A 22,958-nucleotide genomic window follows, 5' to 3' on the forward strand; every position below is an offset into this window, starting at 1 on the left:
AGCAAATGGCAGAACTGAATCAAACCTGTGAACAAATGAATTCAGTAGACATTTACAGAGTGTTCCATTCAACCACATCAGAGTACACATTCTTCTCAGCTGTGCACGGGACATTCTCCAAAATAGACCATATACTAGCCCATAGAACATTCTTAAGTAATTGTAAAGGGACTGAAATTGCCCCCTGCATATTATCTGACTATAGTGCAATGAAATTAGAAATTAATGTCTAAAGAAATTGCAAAACTTGCATAAATACATGGAAATTAAGTAGCAGGCTTTTGAACAATCAATGGGTTACAGGTGAAATTGAGAAAGAAATTAAGTAATACCTACAATTCAATGAAAATGCAGATACAAAATATTGAAATCTGTAGGATGAAAAGAAATTAGTCCTAAGAGGGAAATACATAGCAATAAATTGTCACATAAAGAAAATACAATGAGCACAAAAAAACCAACATAATGCTATACCTCAAGCTTACAGAAAAGAAGAGCAAGTCAAACCCAAAGAGAGATAATTATAAAGATCAGAGAAGAAATTAATGTAATTGAGACTAAGAAAACAACACAAAGAATCAATGAATCAAAGAGCTGGTTCTTTGAGAGAATAGACCAAATTGGTAAATCTCTAGCCAACCTTATCAAGAAAAAGAAAGAAAAATCTCAAATTCATGCAATAAGGACTGAAAAGGGAGAAATTACTATAGATCCCATGGAAATTAAGAAGATCATGAATACCTACTTTGAAAATCTTTACTCACATAGGGTGTAAATACAGAGGAAATGGACATATTTCTAGAAATGTATGAATTACAAAAGCTCAATTAAGAAAGTATAACAATTTTCAATAACCCAATGTCAGTTACTGAAATTGAAAATATGATTAAAAATTTACTAACAAAAAAAAAATCCCAGGTACTGATGGATTCATGGCTGAATTCTTTAAGAAATTTACAGAAGATTTAGTGCCAATACTTTTCAAACTTTCAATGAATTGGAAGGGAAGCAATTCTTGCTAGCTTTTTCATGGAGGCAAGTATTACTCTGCACCAAAGCCAGAGCAAAGCCCAGCCAAAAAGGAAAACTTATAGGCCATTTTCCCAAATCAACATTGATGCAAAAATTCTCAATAAAATACAGGCAAATAGAATGCATCAAATCATCAAGAAAAGTATACGTCATGACCAAGTGGTTTGATCCCAGGAATTCAAGGATGGTTTAACATACACAAATCAATAAATTTAATAAGCAATAAATTTAACAGCATATTAACAGAGCTGAAGACAAAAGCCACACGATTATCTCTATAGACACGGAAAAAGCTTTTTCATAAAGTCCAACATGATACAAAAAAAAAAAAAACTTACAGAAACTTGCAATAGACGGTATCTACCTCAATCTGAAAAAATACCATCTATGACAAACCAAGAGCCAGGATCTTACTAAATGGACAAAAACTGAAACAATACAAGCATGTCCATTATCACCACTCCAATATAGCTCTGGAAATATTAGCCAGAGCAATTAGACAACAGAGAGAAATAAAATGAATAAGGATAAGAAAGTTAAAAGTTAAATGATCACTATTTGCAGATGACACGATATTCTACATTGAAGAACACAAATACACCCTCAAAAGACTACTACAGTTAATAAGCACATTCAACAGTGTAGCTGGATACACAGTTAACACTTGAGAATCAGTATCATTCCTTTACCCAAACAAAATATTCACTGAGAAAGAAATTCTGGAAAGGAGAACTTTCACAATAGCATCCAAAACAATAAAATACTAAGGAATCAATCTAACAAAGGATGTAAAAGACTTATACATTGAAAACTATAGTACTCTAAAAAAGGAGATTGAAGAGGATGTCAGAACAAGGAAAGCCATCCCTTGCTCTTGGTTAGGAAGAACCAACATTGTGAAAATGGCCATACTCCCAAAACTATTATACAGCTTTAATGTAATCCTGACCAAAGTACCATTAACATACCTTACAGATCTAGTGAAAACATTCCTAAAATTCATTTGAGAACAGAAGAGAACTTGAATAGCAAAGGCAATCCTGAACAACAAAGATGAGGCAGGAGGCATCTCAATCCCTGACTGGAAATTGTACCACAGGATACGGGGATAAAATCAGCAGCACAGTACTAGCACAAAAAAAAACCAACAACAACAACAAAAAACAGACCTGTGGATCAATGGAACAGATCAGAAGATGCAGACCCAACTACAAGGACTTTTAGCCACCTTATTTTTGACAAAGGGGCTGAATATGTTTGCTGGAAGGAAGATAGCTTCTTTAATAAGTGGTGCTGGAAAAATTGGCTCTCCACATGCTGAAGATTGAAAGTACACCCATGTTTATCACTATGCACTAAACTAAAGTAAAAACAGGCCAAAGATCTAAATATTAAAATAGAAACACTAAATATACTGCAAGAGAACATGAGTAGAAATCTTGAAGACACAGTGGTAGGTAAAGACTTCATGAACAAAATGCAAACTGCAAAGGATGTACTTCAAGGAATCAACAGTTAGGATGTCATTCTATTAAAAAGTTTTATACTTCAAAAGAAATCACCAACAGAGTGAAGAAAAAACCCACAGAATGGGAAATAATTTTAGCCAGCTGTCCTTCAGACAAAGGACTTCTATCTAGAACATGTAAAGAACTGAAAAATACTAGGCCACCAATTTCAAAGACTCAATCCAAAGAGCAGCATCTGAAATGAACATTCACTTCTCAGATGAAAAAAATACATATGGCAAATAAACACATGAAGACATGTTCAACATCACTGCTCATTCAAGAAATGCAGACTAAAACAACATTGAGATTCCATCTCATTCCACAAAGAATGGCTATCATCAAGAAGTCAACTAGTAGCAAATGTTGGTGGGGCTGTGGGGAAAAAGGAACACTTCTCCACTGCTGGTGGAAATGTAGACTGGTACAGCCACTGTGGAAATCAGTGTGTAGATTCCTCAAAAAGTTAGGATTGTAAGTCCCATTTAACCCAGCTATTCTCCTTCTGGGTATATGTTCAGAAAAATTGGAAATGTTATGCCATTGCAAAATATGTGCACCCATATTTATATCAGCACAATTTGTAATAGCTAAATCTTGGAAACAACCAAAATGCCCATCAACTGAAGAATGGATAAAAACGATGTTGTATTTGTATACAATTGAGTGTTACTCAGCTATAAAAATCTTGAGGCTTTTTTAGGTAAATGGAGGCAACTTGGGACCATACTCATAAGTGAAATAAATCAAAGTGACACTTATAAATATCATATTGTCTCCATGATATAATAAAAAAATAAAAGGCTGAAAGAGTAATAAGATCCAAACTATACAATAGGTATGTAATAATGAAAGGGAAAGAATGTGATAAAAATTAAAGAACAACTGGGATGGGAAAAGGAGAAAAGGAAGAAAGGGAAAGATTATACTTATGGTGGTAAACATATACAAAGGTATGTATGTATTTGTATGCAAGCTAGATAACTATCCTATCAACCTCTGTCAGTGCAGTGCATTGAAAAGAAAAGTTTGTGCTGTCATTGTTTGATTATTTTGTGCCTAGATCTTGTAATAGGAACAACTACTTCTACGATAACAATATGCAACATCTTAACTCTTGTTAATTTCATGGGTTATTTTTTTGAAATTCTGTATCATTTCTATTCTCTTTTTTTTTTTCTGCTTTGCTTTTTTTTTCCCTTGCAAAACACCTCAAATTTTACTCATGGTACAAAAGTAAGCAACATATTAGTACAGAAAAACACAGCTTATAGTTTACTCTTTAAAACCAGAAGTGCCCAGTAAAGTGAAAAGAAGTGTATATTCCCATTTTCACTATAAATGAAATAAAAAATACACATTAGGAATTGAACTGCTTTTTCTTCTTTGTAGAGATGCAAATTGTTTTCAGGTCAGTGATGGTCTACCAAACATTGTGTTACATCAACACTAACAGGTGAACAGTAGAGTGTCCACTGGCCCCACTCATGCTAAGCTGGACAGGGGACCACCACGTTTGCAGGAGGGGTTTGGAGAAGAAACTTCGGTCTCTACCTACCCCACCAGAAACCCAATCAAGTGGCTTATATGGAGAAGATGTAAGCAAGTGTGCAGAAACACACTTATCATACTTCGACAACAGGACAGCATTAGTTTACTATGACAGCAGGATACCTTCAATCCATTTACAGCAATGCATCCAAATGAAGAAAGCATTTTTGCCTTCACAGCACTGACAACTACAGAGCACACAGCATATAATACTTTTATCTTTTCACTAGGTAATCATGGAAATTCCAAGATCATCTCCACTAGGTTAGCCTGAGTATTCATTTATAAAAATATTTTCTTGAAAATGTTTAAAAAGAGACTTCTAGAAAGAGGGAGACTATATCAGGATCAGCAGAAGATGGTGTTACAAGGACTACTGATGTGAGACCGGGAGTGGATTTTTAATGGAGGTTTCTGGTAAAGGATATTTCTGTTGCTTCATCCAGCCAGCACAGGAGTCATAGGAGATACTGAGATCTCTGGCTGGGTGGGCTAGGGTGAGTGACTCCCTTGATTAATCCTCCCTAACAAAAGCCCCATTGAAGCTGAAGGACTGAAATTCTGACCCATGTTAATAAGAAAGAAAGAACTATGAATAACAAAAGAACTCATGCAAAGCCTACAGGGACAGGGCTGGTGACAATGGGCTCCTCCCCACTGCTGACAGCCATATCAGTGTGCACGGTGGTAAGGCTGGGAGATGAAGCCTGACTCAGAAGCACCTGAATAATGTGTCCACAGGGAGGAGCACTGGGGTTACTGAACACAGGAAGGTGCTTGAGAAGAAATGGGCTAGGAGGGTCAGGACGTGTTTCTGACCCATCAGTACTTAACCATGAATGAAGGGCTGCAGAACAGTTAAGTCCTTCCAAGATACACTCTTCTGTTGTCATCAGCCGAAGTGTCTCTGAGACTATTTAGCTGGTGACATCCAGAATGATCTCATTCATTACCTAGTGCCGCAGATTGTTCTGGGAAGCTGGCACAAGAGAGGATTTGCACAATGATGCCACCAGTCAGCCACTGCTTAAATCCAGCTCCTGGCCTTCCTTTTCTACTCTGTAGTCCAGAAACGTTTCTTTAAAAGCCATAAAATTGTAACGTTATTGTGAAGGCCTCCATGCTGAACCCTGGGATCAGCTCCAGCAGCTGCTCCTCAATGCACTTTTCCACTAGAGCAATATAACATATTCATTAACAATGGGTGTGTAGGTGGGTTTATTCTCCTCTCCGTCTTCAAATTCCTGGTAGTACTTGTCCATGAAATTTCTCTGTTAGTAAGTGGAACTCATTATCTGAATACCATGATAATGTCCTCTAAATACCCAACCACAGCATCAAATTCTGCATCAGAGACAGAGGAGAAAAGCTCTCCTGCTCCAGGGCATCGCAAGCCCCATCTACCAGCGTGGACGCTCCAGCTGCTGGGTCTCTCACCACACCCATAGCCTGGCCCAGCCAAGGCTCTACTCTGCAGAGACCCCATCCACATCGAGGGCACAGCAGCCGGGCAGAGTGGGTAGGCCCTACTGCCGAGCCGGCTCAGCTCAGCACGAAAGGCCAGGCTCAGGTACCCTTGTCCCGACAGGCTGCTCTGTGCCAGGCGCCACAGTCACTGGCCCAGAAGTCTGCAGCCACCGCACTGCGCCTGCCTCCTGCTTTGCTTTTTAAAATGAAAGAAAGAAGGAAAGAAGGAAAGAAAAAAAGAAAGAAAGAAAGAAAGAAAGAAAGAAAGAAAGAAAGAAAGAAAGAAAGAAAGAAAGAAAGAAAAAGAAAGAAAGGAAGGCAGGAAGGCAGAAAGGAAGGAAGGAAGGAAGTTAGGAAAAGAAAATGTGTAGTTAAGCAGTCCTAAGGCAAAGAAACTCTGGAGCTTGTTATGTCTTTCCCTAATAAGTCTCCATGGGAGAGGTGTTACTCAATATCTCGAATGATCCTACTCTATGCCATGAAGTGTGGAATCTACTATAAGTGGTACTTTATAGTTCCCATTAAGAACGGACAGAAACGTAGAATTGGACTGTTAAGTCGTGAAAGATTCCACAGCTTGGTCAACCTCTGTATAAGTCTAGGTCAGAGAATCAAACATACCTGAAAACTTTGGAGTGTGTACTTCTATAAATAACTGGATGTACATGTTTGATTTCTCAGCTTTTTCTTGTGAAAGGCAGTTAACAGAGATGGCTATGCAGCCTTGGTGCAAAACAACACCTGGCAACTTGTTGTGTGTTTTGCTAATAAGAACTCCATTGGAGAAATGAAACCCAGTGTCTAAAATGATACTGCTCTATGAACAGAAGTGTGCAAACTCCAATAAGTGGTGCTTCATAATGCCCCATCAGAGTGAATGGAAAAAGATACACAAGTATACATGTTGTTCTGAATGGTTCCATGGTTTAGTCAAATTCATTGTAAGTTCAGGTCAGACAACACAACCTAACTGAAAATTTTTGTGTATGCCTCTGTAAATAACTCAGATGAACGTGTTGAGCCTGTGAGGTTGTTATGGCAAAAGACAGTTTGCATATATATGAATATGCAGCTCTATTGTGATGAAACACCCTGCAGGCTAATATGTGTTTCCCTAATAAGACTCCATTACAGAAGTATAACTCAATATCCTCAGGCATCCTGCTCTATTAAAGAAGCATGGAATCTAGTATAAGTGAAGCTGTATAGTTTTCCATAAGAATGCATGGACACAAACAGAATTATACCATTAGGTCATGGAAGGTTCCATATTTAGTTCAACTTCAGTATAAGTCTAGGCCAGAGAACCAAACATACCTAACACTTCAGAGTATGTTCTTCTGTGAATTGAGATGTACACATTTGATTTTCTGTCTTTCCTGGTAACAGTCAGTTTGTACAAGATTGCTGTGCAGTGCTAGTCTAAGCAAACACCCTGCAACTTTTTGTGTGTTTCCTTGATAATAACTCCAATAGAGATGTGCAGATTCAGCTGTATGAACAGAAGCTTGGAAATTAGTAAAAGTGGTGCTAGATAATTCCTAATAGAAATGGAAGGAAATACAGAATTGTACCATTTGGGCAAGAAATGTTTCACAGTTGGCCTACTTCATTATCCATTCAGGTCAGAGAACCCAACCTTTCTCAGCACTTTGGAGTGTGAGACTCTGTGAATAACTTGAGCTGTACCCCTTCAGTTTCTTAATTCATGGTGAAAGTCAGTTTGCATATGGGTGATTAGGAAGCCCCTGTGCAAAGATACGCCCTTCAGTTGTTTATTTGCCTAATATGAACTCCCCTGGAGTAGTGAAACTCAATGTCCAAAATGATCCTGCTCTATGAAAACAAGCATAGATACTACAATAATCAGTGCTTCTTAGTTCCCCATAAGAGTTAGCTGAAAGCAATATATAACTGTACCATGTCAGCATGGAAAGTTCCACAGCTTGGCCACCTTCCTCATAAGTTTACGTACAGAATCGGACACATTGAACATTTTGGAGTGTATATTTGTATAAGTACTGAGAAATATTCATGTGGCTTTCAAACTTGGTCTTTTGAATAGCCTATTGCATGTAGATGATTGTGCACCCTGTTAAAAGAAACACCCTGCACTTGCTAAGTATTTGCATAATAACAACTACAATGGTGGGCCAGAGATTTAGCTCAGTAGCATAATTGCCTGCTTGAGAAGCATGAGGTTATGAATTTGATCACTTGTACCAAAAAAAAAAAAAAAAACTACACTGGAGAAGTGTAACTCAATGTCCAGAATGTTCCAGCTCTATGCAAACAAGCATAGAAACTACTACAAGTGGTGCTTCATGTTGGCATGGAAGGTTTCACAGCCTGACCAATTTCAGTATCAGTTCAGGTGAGAGAATCCAACCTACCTCAAAACTGTATTGTGTGCCTGTTTAACTAACTAAGACGCACAGGTTTGGTTTCTCAGGTTTCTATGGTGAAAGGCAGTTTGCATATGGACAGCTAGGGAGCTGTTGTGCAAAGAAACACCCTGAAGCTTGTTACATGTTTCCTAAAGAGAAATTCATGAAATAAGAATAATTAATTAACCAGAATGAGCCAGCTTTATGTATAAAAGCTCAGAATCTAATATAGGTGGTTTTTCTTCATTCTCCTTAGGAATCAATGAAAAGAAATATAGAATTTTACTATTTTGGCAAGGAAGGTTCCAGAGGTGAACAACTTCATTATCATTCAGATCAGAAAACCCAACCTTTCTCAGGACTTTGGAGTGTGTGCCTTTGTAATAACTGAGCTGCATATCTCTTTCAGTTTCTCAGTTCATTAAGGTGAATGTCGGTTTGCATGGGGACTGTTATACAGCCCCCATGCAAAAGAAACACCCTGCAAACTATTTCCCTAATAAGAACTCCATTGGAGGACTTGTAAATCAATGTCCAATCTCTATAAATAGTAGTGTGGGAACTACTATAAGTGGTGCTTCATAATTCCCCACAGGAGTGAGTGGAATGTGATATACAATTGTAACATGTGGCATGGAAGGATCCACAGGTTGGCCAACTTCACTCTGAGTTCAGGAGAGGGCTCAATCTATCTCAATACTTTGAAGCTTGTGACTTTGTAAATACCTTAGAAGCACAGGATTAGTTTCTCAAATTGTTATGGTTAAAGGCATTTTGCACAGGGATGACTATGAGCCCTCATGCAGAGAAATACCCTGCAGCTTGTTGTATCTTTCCCTAATAAGAACTCCATGTGATAAGTGTAAATAAATGTCCAAAATGATACAGCTACAAATATAGAAAAGGGGTAACAACTATAAGTGTTGCTTCATCATTCTCTTTAGGAATGAACAGAAGGAATTATAGAATTGTACAATTTTGCAATGCAAGATACCACAGCATGGCTAACTTTTAGTAAGTTTAGGTCAGAGAAACCAAACATATCTGAACACTGTAGAACATGTGCTCCTGTGAATAACTGAGATACACATTTTTGATATCTCAGTTTTTTCTGGTGAAAGGCAGTTTGCACATAGATGGCAATGCAGCCCTGGTACAATCAAACACCCAACAACTTGTTGTGCCTTTGCTTAATAACTCCATGGGATAAATATGACTCAGTGTCCTGTATGATCCCATTGCATAATCTAAAGCAGAGAAGCTAATATAAGTGGTGCTTCATAGTTCCCTAACAGGAGTGAAAGGAAGAAATGCAGAATTGTACCATTTTGGCTGGAAGGTTCTACTGCATAGCCATCTTCAAGATAAGTTTAGGTCAGAGTACTTAACATACCAGAACACCTTGGAGTGTATGTCTCTGTAATTAACTGAGATGTACATGTGGTTTTTCAGCATGTTCTTTTGAATGGCACATTGTACATAGATTGATATCCAGGACTGGTACAAAAAACACTTTGCACTTGTTGTGTGCTTCGCTAATAAGAACTCCGTTGGAGAAGTGTAACTCAATGTCCAGAGTGATCCTGCTTTGTGAAAACAAGTGTGGAAAATATTTTACACAGCGATTCATAATTCCCCATAGGAGTGAATGGAAAGTAATATACAATATTCCATGGTGACATGGAAGGATCCACAGCTTGGTCAACTTCAGTGTAAGTTCGAGTGAGACAACCCAATCTGTTAACACTGCAGTTTTTGCCTCTGTAGATAATGGAGAAGAACCCATTTGTTTCTCAGATTGTTACTGTGCAAGGCATTTTGCATATGGATGGCTACTGAGCCACTGTGCAAAGTAACACTCTGAAGCTTGTGTCTTTCCCTAATAAGAAATCATGGGACAAGAATAACTAATTAGCAAGAATGATTCAGCTCTATGAATAGAGGCATAGAAACTAATATAAGTTCCCCTGAGGAATCAATGGAAAGAACATAGAATTTACCATTTTTGCTAGTTAGATCCACAGTTGGCCAGCTTCATTTTCAGTTTGTGTTGATTTGTTTGCATGTACTTAAGTATGTTCGATGGGCTAGTATATGATCTATTTAGGAAAATATCCCATGTACAGTTGAGAAGAATGTTTATTTTGATGTTGAGTGGAATACTCTATACACATCTACAAACTCCATTTGTTCATAATTTTGACTTAATTCTGTTCTTTGTTGATTTTTTGTCTCATTGATCTGTGTCAATTGGGTATAGAGGTCTCTCATTTTAATTTTGGTAATTCCTATTTAGTTTTTCATATCTATTATTATTTCTCTTATATAGTTCAGTGCTATTATATTTATATAGTTCAGGGCTCCTATATGGTGCCCATATAATTAAGATTGTTATCTCTTTCTCTTGAAGTTTTCCACTAACGAGTATGTAGTAACATTCTTTATCTCTTTTGATCATTCTTAGTTTGAAGTTTTCACTGTCTGCAAACAGAATAGCTACCCTTGCTTTTTTTCTGGGTCCTCTTGCATAAAGTATTGTTTTCCATCCTTTGACTTTCAGACTATGAATTTCCTTTTGAGTTAGAATGGGTTTCTTGAATACAACATATAGTTGGATTTTGTTTCTTGTTTGACTCTCCTAGCCTGTGTCTTTTAATTGCTGAATTGAGCCCATTTACATTAATAGTTATAACTGATATGTATTGACTTATTTCTGTCATGCTATCTCACTGTGTTGGTTCTTTACCTTTTCCCTGTTTAACTGTTTGCACTGATTGGTGGTTTTTTCTGTTGTCATTTTTTAAATTATAGTCATTTTTATGTCTATCTAGAATGTCTTCAGTAGGGTTGATTTGGTAGTCATAAAGTTCTTTAACTGTTCTTTATCATGGAAGTATCTTATTTCTTCATCAGTTGTGAAGGATAGTGTTTCAGGGTACATCAACTTGAGTTGGAAGTTGTTTTCTTTTAGGGTTTGGAACAGTTCATGCTCTTCTTGACTTGATTTTTTATGGTAAGAAGTTGTGATTCTGATGGGTTTTCTTTTATACATGATGTGTTTCTTTTAAAGAAAAGAAGTGGGGCTGGGAATTTAGTTCAGTGGCATAAGCGCCTGCCTTGCAAGCAGGCAGTCGTGAGTTCGATCCTCGGTACTGACAAAAATGAAAAAGACTGAAAAAAAAAAAAAAAACCAATGGTGAGAAAAGAAGTGCAAACTCCTTTGCACCAGAAAAACTGACAAATCGACAAGGACATTTCAGTTATTTGTGTACAGAAGTACACATTTCAAAGTCTTCAGATATGTATGCTTCTTGGACCTAGACCAATACTGAAGTTGACCAAGTTGTGGAACCTTCCATTGTGAAATGGTACTGTTCTATAGTTTCTTCAATTCTTCTTCTGGGAATCTATAAAACAACACTTATAGCAGCTCCCATGCATCTATCTGTTCCTGGATCAGGATTATTCAGGACCTTGAGTTACATTTATCCCATAGAGTCTTACTAGGGAAACATACAAGAATCTTCAGGGCATTTCTTTACAAGAGGGCTACAGAACCATGCATATGCAAACTTCCTTTGACCATAGCAAACTGAGAAACTCAATGTGTGCATCTTATTTACAGAGTACTCACACTAAAATGCTCACATAGATTGGCTCTCTGATCTGAACTTATGGAACTTGGCCAAACTGTGGAACCTTCCTTGCCAAAATGGTAGAATTCTGTATTTCCTTTCACTCTGATGAGGAATATTGAATCACTGCTTATAGTAGCTTCCATTCATAAGCTCCATTATTCAGGACCTTGAGTTACACTTATCTGTAGGGAATTCTTTTTAGGGAAACAAATAAGGTCCTTGCTGTTTCTTTGTCCCAGGGTTGCACAACCATCTATGTGCAAACTACCTTTCACCAGAAAAAAACTGAGTTATCAAATGTGTATGTGTCAATTATTTACAGAAGCACACTCTCCACAGTGTTTAGTTATGTTGGGTTCTCTGACCTAAATTCATTCCATGATTAGTCAATCTGTGGAACCTTCCACTGTGAAATGATAAAATTCTATATTTCCTTATATTTCATTCCTAAGGGAAATTATTAAGTACCATTTATAGTACTTTTGTTCTTGTGAACACAGAGCTGGATGATTCTGGACATTTATTGACAGTGATTCCACAGAGTTTTTATTAGGGAAACACACAACAAGTTGCTTGGTGTTTCTTTGCATGAAGGCTCAATAGACATCCACGTGAAAATTGTCCTTTAACATAACAATGTGAGAAACTAAGCCTGTGTATCTTAGGTATTTCCAGAGGCACAAACTCCAAAGTGTTGACATAAGTTAATTTCTCTGATTTGAACTTACTCTGAAGTTGGCCAAGCTGTGGGACCTTCCAGCCCAACATGGAAAAATTGTATATTGCCTTCCATATACTTCTATGAGGAATTATGAAGCACCACTTGTAGTAGTTTCCATGCTTCTTTTCACAGAGCAAGATCATTCTCGATATTGTATTACACTTCTGCAATGAAGTTCTCCTTAGCAAAGCACACAATATGTTCAAAGTGTTTGTTTTTACTAGGGCTTCATAGCCATCTATAAGCAATGTGCTATTCAACAGATCAAACGAAAAAATCACATGAGTACATTTCATGTATTGACAGAAATATACACTCCAATGTATTTAGATACATTAGATTCTCTGACCTAAAGTTAAACTGAAGATGACCAAACTGTAGAACATTCCATGCTAAAATGTTACAATTCTTTATTACTTTTCATTCACTCCTATAAGGAATTATCAAGCACCACTTTTAGTTTCCAAGCTTCCAATCAGATAGCAGGATTGTTCAGAACATTGAGTTACTCCTATCTCATTCTTATTAGGGGAACACACCACAATTTGTAGGGAGTTTCTTTGCACCAGAGCTGCATAGCCATGTACATTTTAACTGCCTTTCATGAGAAAAAAACTAAAAAATCAAACATATACATCTTAGTTATTTACAAAACTACAGATTCCGAGGGAGTCACAAAGATTCTCTGACCTAAACTTTGAATGTCAGCCAAGTTGTGGAACCTTCTATGCTCTAGTGCTACAATTCTGCATCACCTTCCTTTCATTCCTACGAGGAAATATTAACTACTACTTACAGTATTTTGAATGCTTCTGTTCATAGAGGAAGAACATCGTGGGCCTTGAGTTACACTTCTCCAGTGATAATTTTATTGGAAAAACACACAAGTTCCAAGATGTTTGTTTGCACCAGGGATGCAGAGCTATCTATGTGAAAACTTCCTTTCACCAGGAAAAACTGACAAATCAAACATGGACATCTCAGATATTTACAAAAGTACACACAATTAAATGTTCAGATATATTTGATTCTCAGACCTAGACTAATACTGAAGTTGACCAAGTTGTGGAACCTTCCATTGTGAAATGGTACTATTTCATATTTCCTTCAATTCATTCTTAAGGGGCACTATGAAACAACACTTATACCAGTTCCCACACTTCCATTCCTGAAGCAGGATCATTCAGTACATTGAGTTACATTTTGTCCATAGAGTCTTATTAGGAAAACAAACAAGAAGCTTTAGGGCATTTCTTTGCATGAGGGCTATGTAACCATCCATATGCAAACTGAACATAATGAACTCAGAAACTTAACATGTGCATCTCAGTTATTTATGGAGTCACACACAGCAAAGTTCCCAGATAGGCTGGGTTCTCAGAACTGAACTTATTCCAAAATTGGCCAGGTTGTGGAATCTTCTGTGCTGTTATCTCACAATTGTATATCAATTTGATAAACTTCTATGGGGAATTATGAAGCACTACTTTTATTAGTTTTCACACTAATTTTTGGAGAGCAAGATAATTCTGGGCATTCAGTTACACTTCTCAAATGGAGTTCCTAGGCAAACACACTGCAAGTGGCTGGATGTATGTTTGCAATAGGACTTCACAGCCCTCTATGTACAAACTGCCTTTCACAAGGAAAAACTGACAAATCAAACGTGAACCCTTCAGTTATTTCCAGATGTAGACACTCCAAAGTGCTTAGATATGCTTGTTTCTTGGATTTACCCTTATATCAAAGTTGCCCAAGCTGTGGAGCCTTTCATGATAAATGATACAATGGTAAATTTAATTCTATTCATTTTAATGGGGAAATGTAAAGCAACCTTTCTACCAGTTCCCATGCTTCTGTTCTTGCAGCAGGATCATTTAAGACCTTGAGATAGATTTCTCCCATGGAGTCTTATTAGGGAAACACACAAGAAGCTTCAGAATATTTTTCCCATGAGGACTGCATAACTGAGCATATGCAAACTGACTTTGAACACAGCAAACTGAGAAACTCAAAGTGTGCATCTCAGTTATTTGGAGACTCACACAACAAAGTGCTCAGATAGGATGTGTACTCTGATCTGAACTCACAGCAAAGTTAGCCAAGCTGTGAATCCTTCCAAACTGAAATGGTAGACATCTGAGTTTTGTTTCTTTCCATCTGATTGGTCAAATTGAATTATTACTTATAGAAATTTCCACCTGTGCACTGATACAGTTAATTCATTCAGATTCCAGAGCCATAAACATTAAAGTGTTGAGATAGTCCAGGTTCTCTGATCTGAACTTAAATTGAAGTTGACCAAGCTGTGGAACATTTCTGGCCTATATGGTAAATTTGTGTATCAACTACCAAGCAACTGTATGGATAAATATTAATCACCACTTTTTGTAGTTTTCACCCTTCTTTTCATAGAGAAAAATTAGCTGAGTATTCAGTTACATTTCTCAATTGGAGCCTACTTAGGGAAACAAACAGCATGTTGCAGGGTGTACGTTGCACCAGAGCTTCACAGCTATCTGTGTGTAAACTCCCTATCACAAGGAAAAACTGACAAATCAGAAGTGGACCTCTCAGTTATTTAAACATGTATACACTCCAAAATGCTCAGATATGCTTGCTTCTTGGCCTTACACTTGAACATAAGCTGACCAAACTAAGAAACCTTCCATGATGAAATGGTAAAGTTGTGTATTTACTTCAATTCATTTAAATATGGAAATGTAAAGGAACAGTTATTCCAGTTCTCATGCTTCTATTCCTAGACGAGAATCAGGCAGAAACTGAGTTACATTTGAGTTACATTTCTCCCAGGTAGTCTTATTAGAGAAACACACAAGAAGCTTCTGGGAATTTCTTCACATGAGGGCTGCATAACCATGCATAAGATAACAGCCTTTGATCATAGCAAACTGAGAATCTCAACATGTGCATTTTAGTTGTTTACAGAGTTACACATGCCAAACTGCTAAAGAGACTGCATTCTCTGATCTGTACTTACAGAAAATTGACCAAGCTGTGAATCCTTCTAGGCTTAAATGGGAGAAACCTATATTTTGCTCCTTTAAATCCAGTGGGGAACATTCATGAACTGCTTATAGTAGATTCCTCTTTTGTGTTCATACACCTGGATCATTCAGATTCCAGAGGGACAAACTCCAAAGCATTGAGATAGTTTGGGTTCTCTGACCTGAAGTAACACTGACATTTGCCAAGTTGGGAAACATTCCTCTCTAATATGGCACATTTGTATATCACCATGGGGAAATCTGGAGTACCACTTATGTAGATTCCATGCATCTTTTCATAGAGCAAGATCAGTTTGAATATTTAGTTACACTTCTCTAGTGGAGTTCTTCTTACAGAAACACACAATATAATACAGGATGTATGCTGCACCAGGCCCTCACAGCTATCTATGGGTAAACTCCCTGTAACCAGAAACATGACAAATCAGATGTGGACCTCTCAGTTGTTTGCAGAGGTAGACACTCCAAGTGCTCAGATATGCTTCTTTCTTGGACTTACATCCAATTTGACTCACGTGAGGAATGATAAAATGGTACAATTGCATATTTGCTTCTACTCATTTTAATAGGGAAATGTAAAGTAACTCTTATACCAGTTCCCACACTTCCATTCCTAGAGCAGGATCGTTCAGGACCTTGAGGTACATTTCTCCTGTGATATCTTGTTAGGGAAACCCACAAGAAGCTTCAGAACATGATGAGAGCATAGCCATGCACATGCAGACAGTCTTTGAACACACAAATCTGAGAATCTAAATGCATGTATCTCAGTTAGAGAGTCGCACACAGTAAAATGCTCAGATAGGCTGCATTCTCTGATATGAAATTACAGCAAAACTGGTCCTGCTGTGAATCTTTCCATGCTAAAATGGTGGAAATCTGTGGTTTTTTTTTTTTTTTTCATTTCCATTTGATGGGAAACATTGAAGAACCACTTATAATAGATTCCATATTTGCAGTGATATAGCTGGATCATTCAGGTTCAGAGGCACAGACTTCAAGGTGCTAAGATAAATGGTTTCTGTGACCTGAACTTAGCCTGGAAGTTCGGCAAGCTATGGAACCTTCCTTAGCAATAAGGAACTATTTTATATCACCTTCTATACTATCATACGGGGAAATTTGAAGCATCATTTTTTGTAAACTCCACACTTCATGTTGTACTGCAAGATTGGTCACAGTATTGAGATGGAGTTCTTATTAATGAAACACACAAGTTGCAAGACATTTGTTTGGACAAAGACTTCACAGAGATCTATGGGGAAATAGATTGTCAACAGGAAAAATGGGAAAAACAAAAGTAGACCTCACAGTTCTTTACAGATACAGACACTCCCAAGTGCTTAATTCTTGAACAGACATGTATCCCAAACTTGACCAATTTGAGGAACATTACATAAAAATAAGGTACAATGCCATATTCACTTTCACTCATTTTAATGGGGAAAGTGAAGCCACTATTAGACCAGTTCCCATGCTTCCATTCCTGGAGCAGAATTTTTCATGACAATGAGTTACACATCTCCAGTGGTGTCTCCTTAGAGAAGCTCACAATAAACTTCAGGGTGTTTTTGCATGCAGGCTACATATCCATATATATGCAAACTATCTTACTACATAAGAAACAAAGAAACTCAACTTGTGCATCTCAGTTATTTCCAGAGGCAAACATATCAAACTTTTCCAGGAGGCTTGACTGTCTACTTTGAACTAATACTGAAGTAGACTTAGCTGTGAAACCTTATATGTTGCTATGAAACAAGTGAATATCACCTTCAATACATGTCTATGCGGAATTATGAAGCACCACTCAGTATAATATTGATGCCTCTATACCTAGAATATGATCATTCTGCACATTGAGATACATTTCTCCACTCCTCCAGTACTTCCATTCTTCTTCAGTCCTTAACACTGGAAAACACAAAAAGATGCAAGGTGTTTATATGCATGAGGGCTATATAACAATACATATGCAAACTGCCTTTCCCCATAGCAAACTCAGAAACTCAGTGTGTGCCTCTTAGGCATTTACAGAGGAACACATAGCAAACTGTTCTCAGAGGTTTGGATCTCTGCTTGGAAGTCATAGTGAAGGGGACCAAACTGTGAAGATTTCCTTTCAATACGATATAATTGTATATGGCCTGCCATTCGCTCCTATATGAATTTTATGAAGTACCATTCATTGTGCATTCCACACCTTTGTATATAGACCAGGATCATGTTTCAGGATGATTCACTACTCCAATGGATATCTTAGCAATGAAGAAGAAAAACAGATGCAGGCTGTTTTTATGCAAGAGGGCTGCATAAGCATATCAATGCAAAATGCCTTTCACCACAGCAACCTGAGAAATTCAATGTGTGACTCTTAGGGATTTGCAGAGGAACACAATCAGTGTTCAGTTAGCTCAGAGTCTTGCTCTGCACTTACACTGACGGGGATGAAGCTGTGGAGCTTTCCATTCTAATATGGCAAAATTGTGTATCGCCTTCATTTACCTTCTATTCAGAAAAACAAGCACCACTCCTTGTAATTTCCATGCCTCTGAACCTACAGCAGGAATGCTCTGCATGTTGTAATTCAGTTGTCCACTGCAGTCCTTAGGACTGAATACAAAAACTAAAACTCTTTTTATACATGAAGGGTGAAAAATCATATATATGCAAACTGTCTTTCACAAAGCAAACAGAGATACTCAATGTCTGGCTCTTAAAGATATACAAAGAAACACACCAAGGCATTCAGGTAGGTTAAAGAACCTGCTATGAACTTATACTGGAGGGGTCCAATTTGTGGAGCTTTTCATTCCGATATGGTGCAATTCTATATATCTGTTTCCACTTATGGGGAATATAGGGTATAGAATTGTAAAGCAGTATCTACTGTAGGCTCCACATCTCTATACCTATAGCAGGATCATTCTAAATGCTGAATTAAACTTCTATCCTGGAGTTCTTCTTGTGTGTGTGTGTGTTTCCTTTTTATCAGTACCGGGCATCAAACTCATGACTGCCTGCTTGCAAGGCAGGCGTTTATGCCACTGAGCTAAATCCCCAGTCCCCTATCCTGGAGTTCTTAATGCTGAAACACAACACAAAATGTGAGGTGTTTCTTTTCACAAAGGTAGCTTTAGGCCTCTATATGCAAACTGCCTTTTGCAGGAAAAAACTGAGAAATGAATCTTCTACATCTCTGTTATATACAGAAGTACACAGATTCCCAGAGCTATTCTTATGTCAAAGCTGTGGCCCACAGCTATTCTTATGACCAAGCTGTGGAAACATCCATTATGAAGTGGTGCATTTGTACATTTGCTTCCATTCATTTTTATGGAGAACTAGGGAACCCAGCTTCTATGTGATAGCAGGCTTCCATTCCTACTGCAGGACCTTTCAGACACTGAGCTACACTTTGTACATGAACTTTTCTTAGGGAATCTTACAAGAAAATATTCAAGGTGTTTCTATACATGCGAGTTGTATCATCAAACATGTGCAAACTGCCTTTCACCATAGCAAAATGAGAAACTCAATGTGTGCCTCCTTGACATTTACAGAGGAACATATGGCAAAGTGTTCAGTTAGATTTAAGTCTGTGCTCTGAATTTATATTGAAGGGGTCCAACCTGGGAGCTTTTATTCTGATATTGTACAGTTGTATATCTCATTCCATTAATTCCTACAGGGAATTATCAAGCAGAGGCATAAATTCCATGCCTCTCTGCAGGATCATTCTGAACATTTACTTACACTTCTCCACTGGAGTTGTTACTAGTAAAACAAAATACAATATGTTTGGTGTTTCATTTCCCAAAGTTGGCTTTAGCCCTCTATGTGCAAATTGTGTTTCCTAGGAAAAAACTGAGAAATTAAACCTCTGTATCTCCATTAAATACACAGAATCACATTCTCCTAAGTGCACAGGAATATTTATTTCTCTAAAGTAGTCTTATGCCAAAATTGACCAAGCTGTGGAAACATCCACTATGAAATGTTGCTCTGTTCCAATCTTACAGCAAGGCTGACTCAGCTGGGGGAAACTTCCCTGTGACAGTGCTAACACTGTATCACCTCCTATTCACTCCCATGAGAAGACAGAGCCTCAGGTATGGTAGGTTTTGGGCCTCTCCTTTAGAGCAGCATTGTTGAGGTCAGGGAAGTGCCCTTCTAAACTGGAATTCTTCTTAGGGAAACACCCAAGAAGTTGCTTGCTGTTTCTTTTCCCCAAGTCTATAAAGCCTTGTTTTGCAAACTGTCTTTCCTTGCCAAAACAGAAATGAGAACTTTACCTCTCAGTTATGCATTGAAACCCACAGCCCAGTGTGTTCACAACCGATGGCTTTGCTCTCTTAGACTTCTGCTAAACTTTGATCAGCTGGGGCGTCTTCCATGGTGATGTGGCACACGACATTCATCCATCTATTCATTGTTATGGGAAAACAAAATCCCATCCTCATACTACATTACAGGACTCAATTCATGTAGTAAGGTCATTCAGGACATTGTGGTACTCTTCTCTCTGGGGCTCTTATCCTGGAAACACACAACAAGCTGCAAGGTGTTTCATTCCATGAGGGTGGAAACGTATGCAAATTGCATTGGACCATTACAACATAAGACATTCAACGTGTACGTCTCAGTTACTTGCAGAAGCATACTAACCAAATCATATAGTCACATTCTGTTCTCAGTTCTGAACTTATAGCAAGGCTAACTGAGCTGAGAGAAATTGAAATTTCTCTGCCACAGTGCTGACATGATATATTGTCTCCAGTGACTCCTAAGGAGGAATTGGGGAGCCCCACATATGGTGTGTTTTGGGCCTCTTTGTAGAGCAGGATCATTGTGGTCATGTAAGTGCACTTCACTGGAGTTCTGCTTAGAGAAATACACAAGGAGTTGCAGGCCAATTATTTTCACCTGGGCTGCAAAGTCTTTTATTCATAAACTGACTTTTACCAGCAAAAATCAAGAAAAGAGATCTGAATGTCTTAGTTATATATAAAAGCACATACTCCATATTGCTTACTTAGGCTTATCCTGAACTTGAGTCAGCTGAGCTACCTTCCATGGTGATGTAGCACAATAATATTTATCCATCTGTTAATTCTCTCCCTCCACTATGGGCCTCATTTAATCACCTCTCCTCAACCCCTTGCAGTCTCTTTGAGACTGAAGCATCCTGAAGCATTAAGAATCTGGTTTGTGATTCACCGGGCCCTATCTTGCGCACTCAACATGACTGGAGAAAGCTCCAAGTCTCGGCAGCATTGGCCCATGTGATTGGCCGAGAATGCAGGAGCACATGCAAGTCTCACAGTCTTAGGCCAGGTGAGGTAAGAGTACTCAAGACTCACATGCCAGGTGCTCCAAGACACATGGCATTGGTAGATCTCACTCCAATTCCTTATGTGACATTGAACTGCAGGGAGTCTTCAAATATATGGTTATTCCAGCTCACCAGTTCCTCTCTTTGGGTCCTTGGCTGGGAAGTACAAGAAAATCCAACAGGATTACAAGTGGGCCAAATGCTCAGGTGAGGAGGGGCAGAGCCTTCTATTCTTTCATTTTTATGGGGAAATATAAGGCAGCACTCACATTATATTCCAGGCTTCAATTTCTAGAGCAGGGTCATTCATAACACTGAGGTATTCTTTTCCCTGTGGCAATTAACTGGGAAAAACATAATAAGCTACAGGGTGTTGAGGGTGCCTAACCATACATCTGCAGACTGTCTTGGGACAAAAAAAAAAAAAAAACAAAACTGAGAGACTCAAAGTGAGCATCTCAGTTACCTGCAGAAGCACACAAACCAAAGGATAAAGCTTGGTTCTGTTCTCTGTTCTAAACTTAAAGTGATGTTGACTAAGCTGGGGAAACTTCCCTGCCAGAGTGCTACACCTGTACATGGCCTTCCATTCACTCATAGGGGAGAATTGGGAAGCGGCATTTATGGCATTTCCCACCCCTTGTTTTTAGAGCAGGATCACTGTGGCCATGGTTGTACATTTTTCCACTGGAGTTCTAAAGAAACATATGAGTTGCAGGATGTTTCTTTTTACTGGGCTGCAAAGCCTTTTATTCACAAACCATCTTTTACCAGCAAAAACCAAGAAATGAGACCTGTACATCTCAGTTATATACAGAAGCACACACTCCAAAGTCTTCACAAATTATGTCTTTGCATACTTAAGTTTTATGCTGAATTTGACTCAGCTGGCGCACCTTTCATGGTGATGTGGCCCAATGATATTTAACCATCCATTCATTTTGGGGGGGGGGGCAGCATAAGTCCCCATTCATACTATATTACAGGCCTTGATCTCTAGAGCTGGTTCATTCAGGACATTGAGGTATGCTTCTCCCTGGGGCTGTTACCTGCTGTCGGAGACAATTTGAGTGACACCCCTTGAATGCAGAACAATTGCTGCAACTTTGATTACATTGAAACTTATTTTCTTACACTGATATGTACAGAGCTGACGATCATATTTCCTTCTCTCTTCAATTGGCACTAAGCACTGCAAATAAGGCTAGGCAAGGTACTGGTATGTAACCTCTAAAGCCATCAGACTGTCTCCTGTTTCCTCACACAGTGCTCTCTATAATAGAAGTGGGCACAGGGGGATGGTAGAGCCAGTCAGCTCCAGGAATGTCAACTGGGTATGAACCTCGAGATAAAGAGGCTATGACTCCCCAGGGCACAAAAGTTTACATATCAGAAACTGAAGCAACGGCTTCCAAAAACAATTCAGTTACTACCTTAATTGAAATATGCAAGTTGATTCTTCTGCATATCTTTGTCTCTGCATTTTGCAAAGGTGCTTTTCTCACAACCTGACTAGCCAGCTCAAATTACTCAGTAGTTTCCCCCATCCTCACTGTCACTTGTCCTTGAACTACCTCACTTCTTCACAAGATAATAAATTCTGAGAGAGGCCAAGGATCACAGCCTTTTTCTGCATATCCTCACAGGGATTGGACTTAGGATCCCTTGGCTGCCCATAACTTTGAATATGTCTTGGTGTCTAAGACTCTTGTAGGTTGCATTGGAGGTGTTAACTTGCTGGGATTCCAACAATGTCTCAAAGAGATTACTGAAAGAATCTTGCCCTAGGCCAGACACTGTAGCTGGTGAAAAGTCTGGGAGGCGGAACCAAGGGGCTCTATCTTCCCCCGCCCCTAGAAATTTATCTGTGGCAAGAAATGAATACCAATGGGCTACCTGTGCATCACTAATACCTCTTAGGCACCACCTCAAACCGAAGCTACATTTATGCCCCCACACCATGTGTCCCAATGGAGACAATGCCAGACCCCGGATGGTCTCCCCACATTTTTAAAATAAAGGTCATTTATATTTCATACTTCTTATCTTTTCAGCCATGCCAAAATTCTATCAATTACAAATATAACTTTTTGAATTGTGAGGAAGACTGGAAAAAAAGATTACAACATTTGGCAATGTACCTCAGTATTTCAGATGACAATACATCCATTCATTCTTATGAGGAAATATAATGCCTCCCCTATTCTACATTCCAGGCCTCAATTCTTACCGCAGGGTTATTCCACACATTAAGGTATTCTTCTCCCTGGGTCTATTATCCTGGAAACAC

The 22,958-nt window shown here is 38.4% G+C and overlaps 1 pseudogene; it reads right to left on the reverse strand.

Moving 5' to 3' along the window:
* Nucleotides 1-4,698: 4,698 nt before the first annotated feature.
* On the reverse strand, nucleotides 4,699-5,579 carry LOC111755905 (ADP-ribosylation factor-like protein 2-binding protein; annotated as a pseudogene).
* Between the last annotated feature and the right edge of the window lie 17,379 nt (nucleotides 5,580-22,958).

The sequence above is a fragment of the Cavia porcellus genome, unplaced genomic scaffold (assembly GCF_034190915.1).
Source record: "Cavia porcellus strain 051 isolate PalLab524CR breed Dunkin Hartley unplaced genomic scaffold, mCavPor4.1 scaffold_8, whole genome shotgun sequence".
Lineage (NCBI taxonomy): Eukaryota > Metazoa > Chordata > Mammalia > Rodentia > Caviidae > Cavia > Cavia porcellus.